We start from the raw sequence: 9,901 nt of genomic DNA, 5'->3' as shown, positions 1-9,901 counted from the left end.
TCCACGCCGGCTTCCCGGCCACCTTCCAAGCACAAAGAAGGAGGAGGGCAAGGGAGCAAACGGCAGGATGACCATGGCAGTTGCTCTGTCCCTTTTCCAAAGCTTTCCCAGAACTGTACCCAGAGACCCCACTCACATCCCAGTGGCCAGACTGGATCACATGGCCATTCCTACCTGCGAAGGAGGCTAAAAAAGGTGACCTTTCTAGTCTTCTGGCCTCTTCAATAGAGGAAAGTAGAGAGAAGGGAGTTGTAAGTCTGCCCCTCCCCCACCCCGGGCGCTAAGAGATGGGGGGTAACTCTGCAAAGCTGTCCTTCTGCCTCAAAGATCATTCCGCAGACACTGCTCTCTCCGTTAGAGTGTGCGGGGAATATTGGAAGAAAGGAAGGATCCTTGCCCCTCCCCCATTCACAGCAGAGCAGAACAGCAGGTTTGTCTGTTCGAAAACACATGCCTTGGGAGTTGCTTCACTCGGGGTCAAACCTGTCTTCTCAGCAGCAAAGGTAATTATTTTTCTTAATTCCCGTTGCTTCTCATCTTGTGTGAGCTGTCAGGTCTTAATTTAGCTGATGACTTTCCACGATCTTTTCGGATTTATTTGGTACCTAATTTACTCAACATGGCTTTTGCTGTGAAAGTTAATCACAGATCCAAAAATTCTTAATAAGCTTAATATTTTAGAGTGAATACTACCCTGCGGAATGCTTTATGAAAATGACAAGGCACAGCTTTCTGTAGCTTTCAAAATCACTGTTACCCACCAGTGACTCAGGAAGGTCTTAACTTCTACTTCGCTGTAAGCTTCATGCAGCAGACGCACAAACGAGCACTTGTAAACGTAGCTGGTTCTCAGTAGAAAATTTCCGTTAAGCCAGCAGCTGAGTGCAGAGGAATCTCTATAGTCTTACAAATAAGGACCAAAGAACAGCTACCACTCAATAATTTAAGTGATCTTGTTTTTCCACCATTTCTTCAGCTGTTTCTTTTGAGATCTTTTGTTTTGTTTCGTGTTTCTCCCAGTTCTCATTTTTACATCCGTGTCAATCACTGAGGAAGATTAAAAAAAAAAACCCTGTTGAGTTACCTCTCCCCATATACCAACTAGGAGTGAGCTCAAAATACCAGGACCTGGCCTCATGTAATTTACCGCCCAAGACTGGAAATACAGGTGGGGGGGGGGGACACGGGCCATCATAAAGCAGACGAACCACTTACAAATGCGACGAGCTGCCCCCACATGCACGCACCTGCTGCCTTCACCACTAGACATCGAAATGGTGCCCTGCAGAAGGTAGGAACCCAAGGAGCACTGGCTGCTAAATCAATGATTTCACAGTGGTGGAGAGTGAAAGGAAGGGAGGGCGGAAGAGAATGGGGAGAGCGCCAGGCCCAGGGTGGGCAGACAACGCAAGCTTGTGGAAAGACTGGGATTTTTCTTTTTCTCCTAGATGAAGAATTAGGAAAAACCTGGGATTAAAAGGAGCAAGAGAGAACATTGTCTTTAGAGGGAGTGGGCAAGAACGACCCAAGCTTCTAGGCTCTAATCTGGGAGGCACAGAGGATCGGGAAGGATCTGAAAAACTGACACTGAACCTTCGCGAAGCAGAGAGAGAAGCTGGGGAGTTGGGAGGAGTCCACAGAAGTGAAAAGCTCCTGACCTCTGAGCCTCAGTCCCCACGTCCCTGAAATAAGAATAAGAACCATACTTGCTCTGCCCATTTCAAAGAGGTGGTGTGAGGATTAAAGGAAATGGTGAGTATGAATGTGTTTTCAAAGCTTGAAAACACTATGCTAATACAATAGAGCCTTTTAAAGCTAATTTTGGCACTGGGTCAAGTGAGCAGGTGCCACTTGATGACAGTCAGCTCAGGCACAGAGGAAAGTCACGGAGGGATTATGGCCCTCGGACGTAAATAGCCCAGGGGCGCTTTAAAGGTTCCTGGTAGGAGGCTCAGATACACTACGTCTTTTAGGGCCCCAAACTTCCTGAAATGTTTTCGCATAAAATGTGTTTATCACCAGCAAGACTTTACGAGGCATAGGGAACCTGAGACTCCAGAGTTAAGGAGCTCTCCAGGCACACACGACTGGTGACGGCAGAGCCAGGACGAGGGCTCAAGCCTCCTGGCCCCTCGGCTAAAGGTCAGGCCACTCCAGGAAACCCTCCAGCATGACTTCAACACTTTCTTGCCAATTTCCTTTGTTTCAAGCCCACGCAAGTTAATGAGCAAGAACAAGGAGAGAGGATATCTCTTCCGGGGACTTCTGACGCCTTACCTAAGAGCAGTTTTCACAGGAGGGTAATAGGCACCTTATTTCATCTAAATTGGTTTCCTTTCTGCAAAGCCGAATCCATCTCCTTTTGAGGAATAAAAACTGAGTGCTCATGGCCTCCCTGTGGAATTCTGCATGGAGATTTGACAGGACAGGAGCATCCAATGGGCCAGGCTGCCAGGCCTCATGATGGAAGAGCTGGACCTGAATGAGATTGCAGAGCGGGCCCACCTGTTTGAGAGGACCTCTGCTTTCAGCTGGGTGTCTGTATCTTAAAGCCGGGCCATGCACTGATTTAGGTTGTTATGATAAAGAGTTTGTCTTAGTCACTTCGGGCTGCTGTAACAAACATACCATAGACTGAGTGGCTTAAACAGCAAACATTTATTTCTCACAGTTCTGGAGACTTGAGAAGTCCAAGATCAAGATGCCAGCAGATCTGGCGTCTGTTGAGGGCCTGCCTCCTAGCCTATAGATCAGTTATCTTCTCCTGTGTCCTTACGTGGCTGAGAGAGATGAGCTCTCTCCTGCCTCTTCTTACAAGGGCGCTAATCCCATTCATGTGGGCTCCACCCTAATGACCTAATTAGCCCACCTCCAGATACACTTACAGTGGGGAGTAGGCACCACACGCCTTTGGGAGGAACGAACACCTGCTCCACAGCACAGTATGGGTGCTATTTCTTCCCGACCTTGCCTGCTTGACCTGATGTTGACTCTGTCTGATTTATATACCTCTAAGAAGGGTAAGCAATGGCCCACTTTTGGTTTCAATTACTCAGACCATTGTCCTTCATACTGAAATGAGAGTAGGATACGTATGCAATAAAATAAGTACTTTTGTGAAGTAAGCACTCAAACTAACGTAGGCTTGTCGCTGAGAACGTAAACTCCTTCCTCTTCATGGTGTAAACGTCCGGCATTACTAAGGCAAATTCGTCTTATACACATTTTACCAGGGGATTACATAGGCATGATTTATATGCAGACACATATTTGTGTATTTTTATGTACCTTGGAAAACCAACGGGAAATGTACTTCCTATTGCTTTTTAGTCTATACCACACCAGCCAGCACTTAATTATCCAACAATTCTTTTCATGTGTTAGCTTTGAAAGCCCTTTGAAGTTGGATTTCTTCTATGTCCTCCACAAGACCTCACACAGTCTTAAGTATGCAGAAGGTGTTCAAGAAATATTTTTAATTGGTTGATTTCAATGGGGAAGATATTGATCCTTAGATATTAACAAATAGCTGGAAAGGGAAAGAGGGTCCAGTTGATGGAGAGCTGCAAACACCAAGTCAAAGCAGATGTTGACGTCTGCAATTTAAGATGACTCCGATGGCTGCATGGAGGGTGGAGCCAGAGGGGAAGAGGTGGAGAGGTGATGGCAGCAGGGAGATCTTTTGGAGGCTGTTGAATGGTCCAGGTGGGCAAGTGTCTAAATAATGGCAATGATAGGGGATATGGACAAGACGAGATGGATGTAAGAGATTTGTAATAAATCCCATCAGTGGGATCTCACTGGTGGGGAAAAAGGAACATGGAACAACTCCTAACTTTCAGGCTCAGATAGTTGTGTCATTATCCAAAATAGGAAATGCAGCATGAGGAAGAAGTTGGCAGTGTGAAGAGATAAAGAATTTCATGTTGGACATTTTGAGTTTTGGGGCCAGCAGGAAATCTAGATAAAAATATCCAGTTAGAAGTTATAAATGTGTGGGCCGATCTCCAAGAGAAGAGGGAAGTTTGGACTAGAGATTTAGATTTGGTAGCTAAAGGCATGGATGTCCCCGAGAGGGAGTGACTAGAGGAGGGTGTTAAGATTCAAGGCAGGCTCATGGAAGAACTTGAGAAGGAGTTCTAGAGGCATGGGAGGGAAAGTAGGGTGATGCCCTGAGGCCTCGGGGGGTGGGAACACAAGATGGTGGCTGCAGTCAATACAACCCAAGGCCCAAGGTCTCAAACAGATCAAAAACCTGGAGAAAGGGAATTCTAAAGGGCATTTGGTGATTAGGACTCAGAGAAAGCTAATGCCAGATAGATGGCAGTGTCCAGGACTCAGCCAGAGGAGAAGCTTGTCCAAGCTGAATCCTCAAACCTCATTCCTGCACCGGGACCATTCGCCAGAGGCACAAACTTCCTCTTTCTTCCTTTTCATTCACGCTTTCCTCCTCTCCCGTCATCTCACGATTCAGCCATAGCCTCACTCTGGCACGCAATCTCTCAGTCAGTTTCTAACAAAGGTTCTGTTGTTTGTTTTGAAATTGAGCCAAGGAGGCAGTATTTGTTGGACAAAAAATGAGGCTATTTCACCAAAAGACAAAATTATATTTCTGCAGACACAGAAGAAACTGTAACGTGCAGTTTTATTTTCCAGTCTTTTTTAAATATTTAGATTTGATGCCATTTGCTGATGATAATTGACATGTGTGTGCTTGTGAAGAAAGTGAAAAGGACACGTTCCTGAACCACAGCAATTTCGTGTAGCACAGTCAACGGATAGAGGGCAAGATGATGGCCACTCTGTGTTTGCACCGTCCAGATCGTAGATGAGGGTGGAAACTTTATTATCTATGCAACGAGGAATGGATGTTTAACTTGGAAAAGAGAGGAGGTAGGAGGAACAAATAATTCACAGAGTATTTTAATGTTGTTGCAGTTAAAAAAATAATACTGGTATTTAATGAACCCATATCAGGCACCGAGCTCTACATAAGCTTGACATGTATGATCTCATTTAATACAAGACCCTAAGAGATAAAATAATAACTAACACTTACACACCAAGTGCTTTACAATGACCCATGCTATTATGATACCTGTTTTGCAGATAAGGACACCAAGGCACAGAGAGGTTAAGGAAACCCTACTAAGTCAAGCTAGTAAATGGCGGAACCTGAACTTGAATCCACGTGGTTGGAAATCAGAGTCCAGTGCTTACACACAATGCTGTGCAGCATTTTCATGGGCATTTACAGGTGAGGAAAATAAGGCACAGAACCATGAGCCATTGAACCATGGTCACACTGCTAACAGTGATGAAGCCAGAATTGGAAGCTGTTGGAAACCAATGAACAATTAGGAGGACAATTGTGGTTCAATGTACAAAGACTTGTCTCACTGGGAAAGCCACCTAACAAAGAGATGAGCAGCCCAGTGGGGTTCTGAGTCCCCTGTGCCCAGAAACATCCAGGAAAAGAGATGAAAATACTATCTTCTAATGCATCCAGCCTAGGATTCCCCGTTCTAGGGAGACTCCCCTGCTTGGGTAGGGATTTGATGGCCCTGCTGCTTCCTCCCCACCTCCTCTGGTCAAGGACCTCAAACTGAAAGCAGGTTATCTTGACATGCCCACTACTAGCTGCTGTCATTGACGTTTGAGTTTGTTTCTAAAGGTCCCAGATGGTTTTTGACAATTGAATAGCCTTTGGCTGAACCATCAAAGCTGGTTCACGCACATGTGGTCCTCACGCACTCATCTGCTCATCCATCTGACGCTTATTGAGCATCTATGAAGAGCCAGGCACTGTCTAGGTGCTAAGGATGCAGGAGGAAGAGGGTGCAGGCCCTCCAACAGAGGCTGCTGATGCTCCGCTCGTGATCCACCCACCCTGGAGGTCGCTGCAGACGGGTCCCATCCGGGCCACGGCTTCCAGCCTCTCTGTGCCCCAGAGTGCTCTCTGACCACGGCGTGCATGGCTCATGAGAGGAAGGGAGTCAGTGGATAAATGCCCAGCTTCCGTGCTCTTCAGTGGGACAATGGGAGGTGTTCTCCTTACAGACAGTCCATGGCTCCCCAACAGAACCGAGCCCCAGTTCTTGAATCCACAGCAGGAACATCATTAATGCTCCCTCCTATTGTCTCTCCTCTCCTCCCTGTCTCGCTTCCTCACTCACTCACCGTGCTTCTTGGGATCATTTCCTTAAAGAACTACTATCACCCAAATCCTTGTCTCAGGATCTGCTTTTGGGGGAACCTGTCCTCAAGGGGCTTCCGACCTCCTAGTTGGGGCATATGTATTGTTACTGAGGCTGCAGGTTCACTCGAGTAAACCTCACTGAGAAAACCAGAGGCGGCTTCCTTAGGAAAGACACGCGCACCGTGTGGCTCTCCCCCCAAGTGCCTTCAGGTCAGGATTTAACGTGGAACAAAGACACGGGGGACGCCTGCAGGGCAAGGCCAGGCCAGCGTACGCACCGTCCATCACCTGCACAAGAGGAGAGAAAGGACGGGAGGAGAAGGGGGCCCTGTGGAGCAGCCAGTGAGGCCTGTCTTTAGCCACTGCGGGCCTCTGTCTGTGTGGGGGGGCGCAGCCTCGGACCCAGCGGGACGCTCTGCCCCGCACGCAGGACCACTCCTGCGGCAGCTTTGGCTGTCGGCTGCTGGTAGAGGAGAGGGAAACTGGAAAAATTGGGGACTTTGTCCTCAAAAGAGCAGCAGCAAAGGGAGGCGAGGTGGCGTCTGACAGCCGCCTGACGCCCTTGAGGCTGGGTTTCAGCAGGTGAGGACCACAGCGCAGCATCCCTGCAGCTGTCCCACGTCCCCGCATCAGACACACAGGAGGACCGCAGTGTGAGCTCTAGGGTCTGCCCGCACGGAATTTCTCTTAGGTTTAAGCAGGTCTAGCAAGCTGTCGGAAGAACTGAAACACCAGGCCACAGGGCACGCTGGTTGGCGTGAGGGAGGAAGCTGCAAGCTCTGCTCTCGGGACAGAAGCAGACAGGAGCTGTCCGCCCCTGACAGCCCCCCAGGAGGAGCCCTTTACGCCTGGTGGAGAGGGCTTCAGGAAATGCAGAAGGAGCTGCTGTCCTCCTGTGGCTTGTGGAGGCCCGAGCAGAGCTGCCTTGGGCCCACGCGTCAGCAGTGGGACAGAGTGCGGGAAGGATGGTGCTCTGCATCCTCCCTGGGGCACAGCCAGGCGGTGAGGCCAGAGGAAGTGTGGGACTATGAGGTCATCCGACGGGGTTTCAGGGTTGAGGCCCAGCGACAGAGGGAGCCCGCAGCCATGCCCTCTTTACTCATGGATGGTGTTGCAACAGGCAGGCACCCTTAACGTGAATGACGAGGGGACAGGAGGGGAGACATGAGAGAACTCTGGGGGGTCCTATAAAATCCCCCCAGGGATCCCAGAAGAACTGGCAGACATTTTCGATTGGGGCGGAGAAAGAATTTGGTTTCTTTTATGTGGAGGTAGGAGTTAAATTTGCACTTTAAAATTCCAAATCCAAGGTTGGGAAAACTGGCCAAAACTGACATCGGTGCGCCGCAGAGAGGCCGATCCGGCCAAGTGCTGCTCTAGCTCCCAGGAAAGCCCAGGCAGGTCCACATGGTCTTCCAGGGTCCCGAGCCCAGGTCAGGTCCAGCCTCAGGAGAGCACACCACCCCCGGGCATGGACTACCAACTTCCGGCCAGTGAACCTAAATGTTTCCAAAGGCCAGTTGTTCAAAGTTTGACTTTCAAGGTGCCCAGCTCATCTTCAGGGTTTTTAACCACTGTTATAAACTTGTTTAAAAAATTTTGCACCTTTCTCCTTAGCTATTCTATGCATAGGTGCAAAAGCTAGTCACATATCCAGGATCTTTGTTGCTCTGAATGAGGGTTGCCAGATTAGCAGATAAAATATGGGACATCCAGTTAAATTTGAATTTCAGATAAACAATGAATAATTTTTAGTTAGTATGCAATACATGGGATGTATTTATACTAAAAATTATTCATTATTTGTATAAAATTTAGACTTAACTGGGCATCCTGTATTTTATCTGGCAACCCTACTCTGAGTAGATTTCTCCCACAGGAGCAGAGCAATGAAAACTCTGGAATAAAGGGAAGCTTCTGGGGTCCTTTCTCCTACCGGGTGAAACTGCACAGCTGACTGAGTCATCTTTCTTAAGATGTATTCCCTGTTTACTTCCCAAAAGCACAGAAAAGGCACAATCAGACCATTAAAAAAGAGACAGAAAATCAGAAGAAATAGAAAGAGAGGGGAAGTTTAAACTGTGAAAGCCGGGACTGATCTTCACATTAGCTTCTGAGCTCCCTGCAGCCCGGAGCCAAGAGAAAACACTATTGGATGCAAGGATGCGGGCCAGGAAAGCTTTTCTCTGGTCCTACTTCCTGGAGGACTTCATCGTGTGGGTTACTATACATCAAACAGCGCACTGGCAGTGTGGTCCAAAAGGGCGGTGGGATACGGAGCCCGGGCACCTGAAACACCTGGGCCTCAGCCTCACACCATCACTTCTGCTCCTCCCCTCCTTTATTCACCTATCACAGCACTTGCCCTGCTGAACCCACTACAAATGTAAGATAGCCTTACTAGGGCCAGGACTAAGGATCTCAAGGTCAGCAATAATAGTAGTGTATTCTGTGACGATATTATAGAAGACAGGTAAACAGTCTTCAAATGACTCTGATTGCTCTAACCCTTGATTTTATAAGACTAAGACACAACATTAGAATGTAATTCAACAAAGGTCTTTCGTGCAAGGCCGTCATAAAAGCAAAGTCAAACTGGCTGACCACCTGCCTCTTGAACTTTGCAGACGAGATGAAGTTCAGGGCCGGCCATGGGTGCTGTGGCTTCACGAAGCACGGGTATCGCTGGGTCTTTCCTTTACCATTGCTGATAATCCCCCCGCCTGGAACCTGAGGATGAGTCATCCCAGCCTAAAAGGCAGATGGCGGTGCCCATCCCAACCCAAAGCAGGGCTGCAGGCAGTACTGCTATCACGGCGTTGACGGAAGAAGGAAAGCCATGTGTCTGTAGATCCCACCGGATCTGCAGACGGGCCGTGGAATGCAAATGCTCCGTCACTGAGAAATGGCTGCCAGGAGCCGACAGCATATGTGACTTCCACCGGGTTCCTTCTGCGTCAGCCACATTGGCATGGTGCCCTCTTCTCTTCAAAGGGGAGGGCCAGAGGGCTCCCATCTTGCTCATGGAACTCCCAGAGAAAACATGCTGCATCTTAGAGATAACAATCCAGTAATGATAACAAGAGCAATCATTGCTGCTGAGCCGCTTTATATGACTGACCTGTTGAATCCCCATAAGAAGGTTCTATTATCACTCCCATTTCACTATGAGAAAATAGATTTGAAAATGATCCTTTCTACCAGGAGAGTAGGGGGCAAAAAAGACTCCTGGGACTCGGGAAAGAAGATTGTTCAATTTTCTGTTCTTGTTTGCAAGCTGGGTTACTTTCACGGGAGAGGTGCAAGACCTGAGGACCATTATTCACCAACGTAAACAGCAATGAAGCACCTACTGTGAGAATAGCATCAAGCTAACCCACGAGGAATGCACAGCGGGTGCTGTCCACACACGCTCACAATCCAGGTGGGCTACAAAGTCCCCGAGGTGAAATAGACACGCCATCGCTATGGGAAAGGTGCTGGCAGGACATGGTCACACTACGTCCCTCTGACCAACAGCCTCTTGGGGGCGGGGTGGACAGCAAAGGTGGCCAGAGGGGCCTGAGGAGGGGACCTTGCATGTCCCTGACTGCTTCCCCCAAGAGAGGGAGTGTTTAGAGGCCGTGTGTCTCTCAGGGCCTCAGTTCAGTCCAGCAGGCAGGCCTTTTGCTGGCACCTTCAAATGGGGTCCCTGAATCTTCT

The 9,901-nt window shown here is 48.6% G+C and overlaps 1 long non-coding RNA gene across 1 annotated transcript; it reads left to right on the top strand.

The window, feature by feature from the left end:
• Nucleotides 1-206: 206 nt before the first annotated feature.
• LOC103561822 (uncharacterized) lies at nt 207-6,349 on the top strand. The gene is made up of 4 exons (XR_011525329.1): nt 207-503; nt 1,449-1,752; nt 4,675-4,893; nt 5,110-6,349. It is a non-coding gene; the product is annotated as an uncharacterized lncRNA (long non-coding RNA).
• Nucleotides 6,350-9,901: the final 3,552 nt, after the last annotated feature.

Source organism: Equus przewalskii, chromosome 13, assembly GCF_037783145.1.
Source record: "Equus przewalskii isolate Varuska chromosome 13, EquPr2, whole genome shotgun sequence".
Lineage (NCBI taxonomy): Eukaryota > Metazoa > Chordata > Mammalia > Perissodactyla > Equidae > Equus > Equus przewalskii.
Note: the sequence above shows the minus strand (reverse complement) of the source record. Positions and strands in the feature narration are given on the sequence as shown.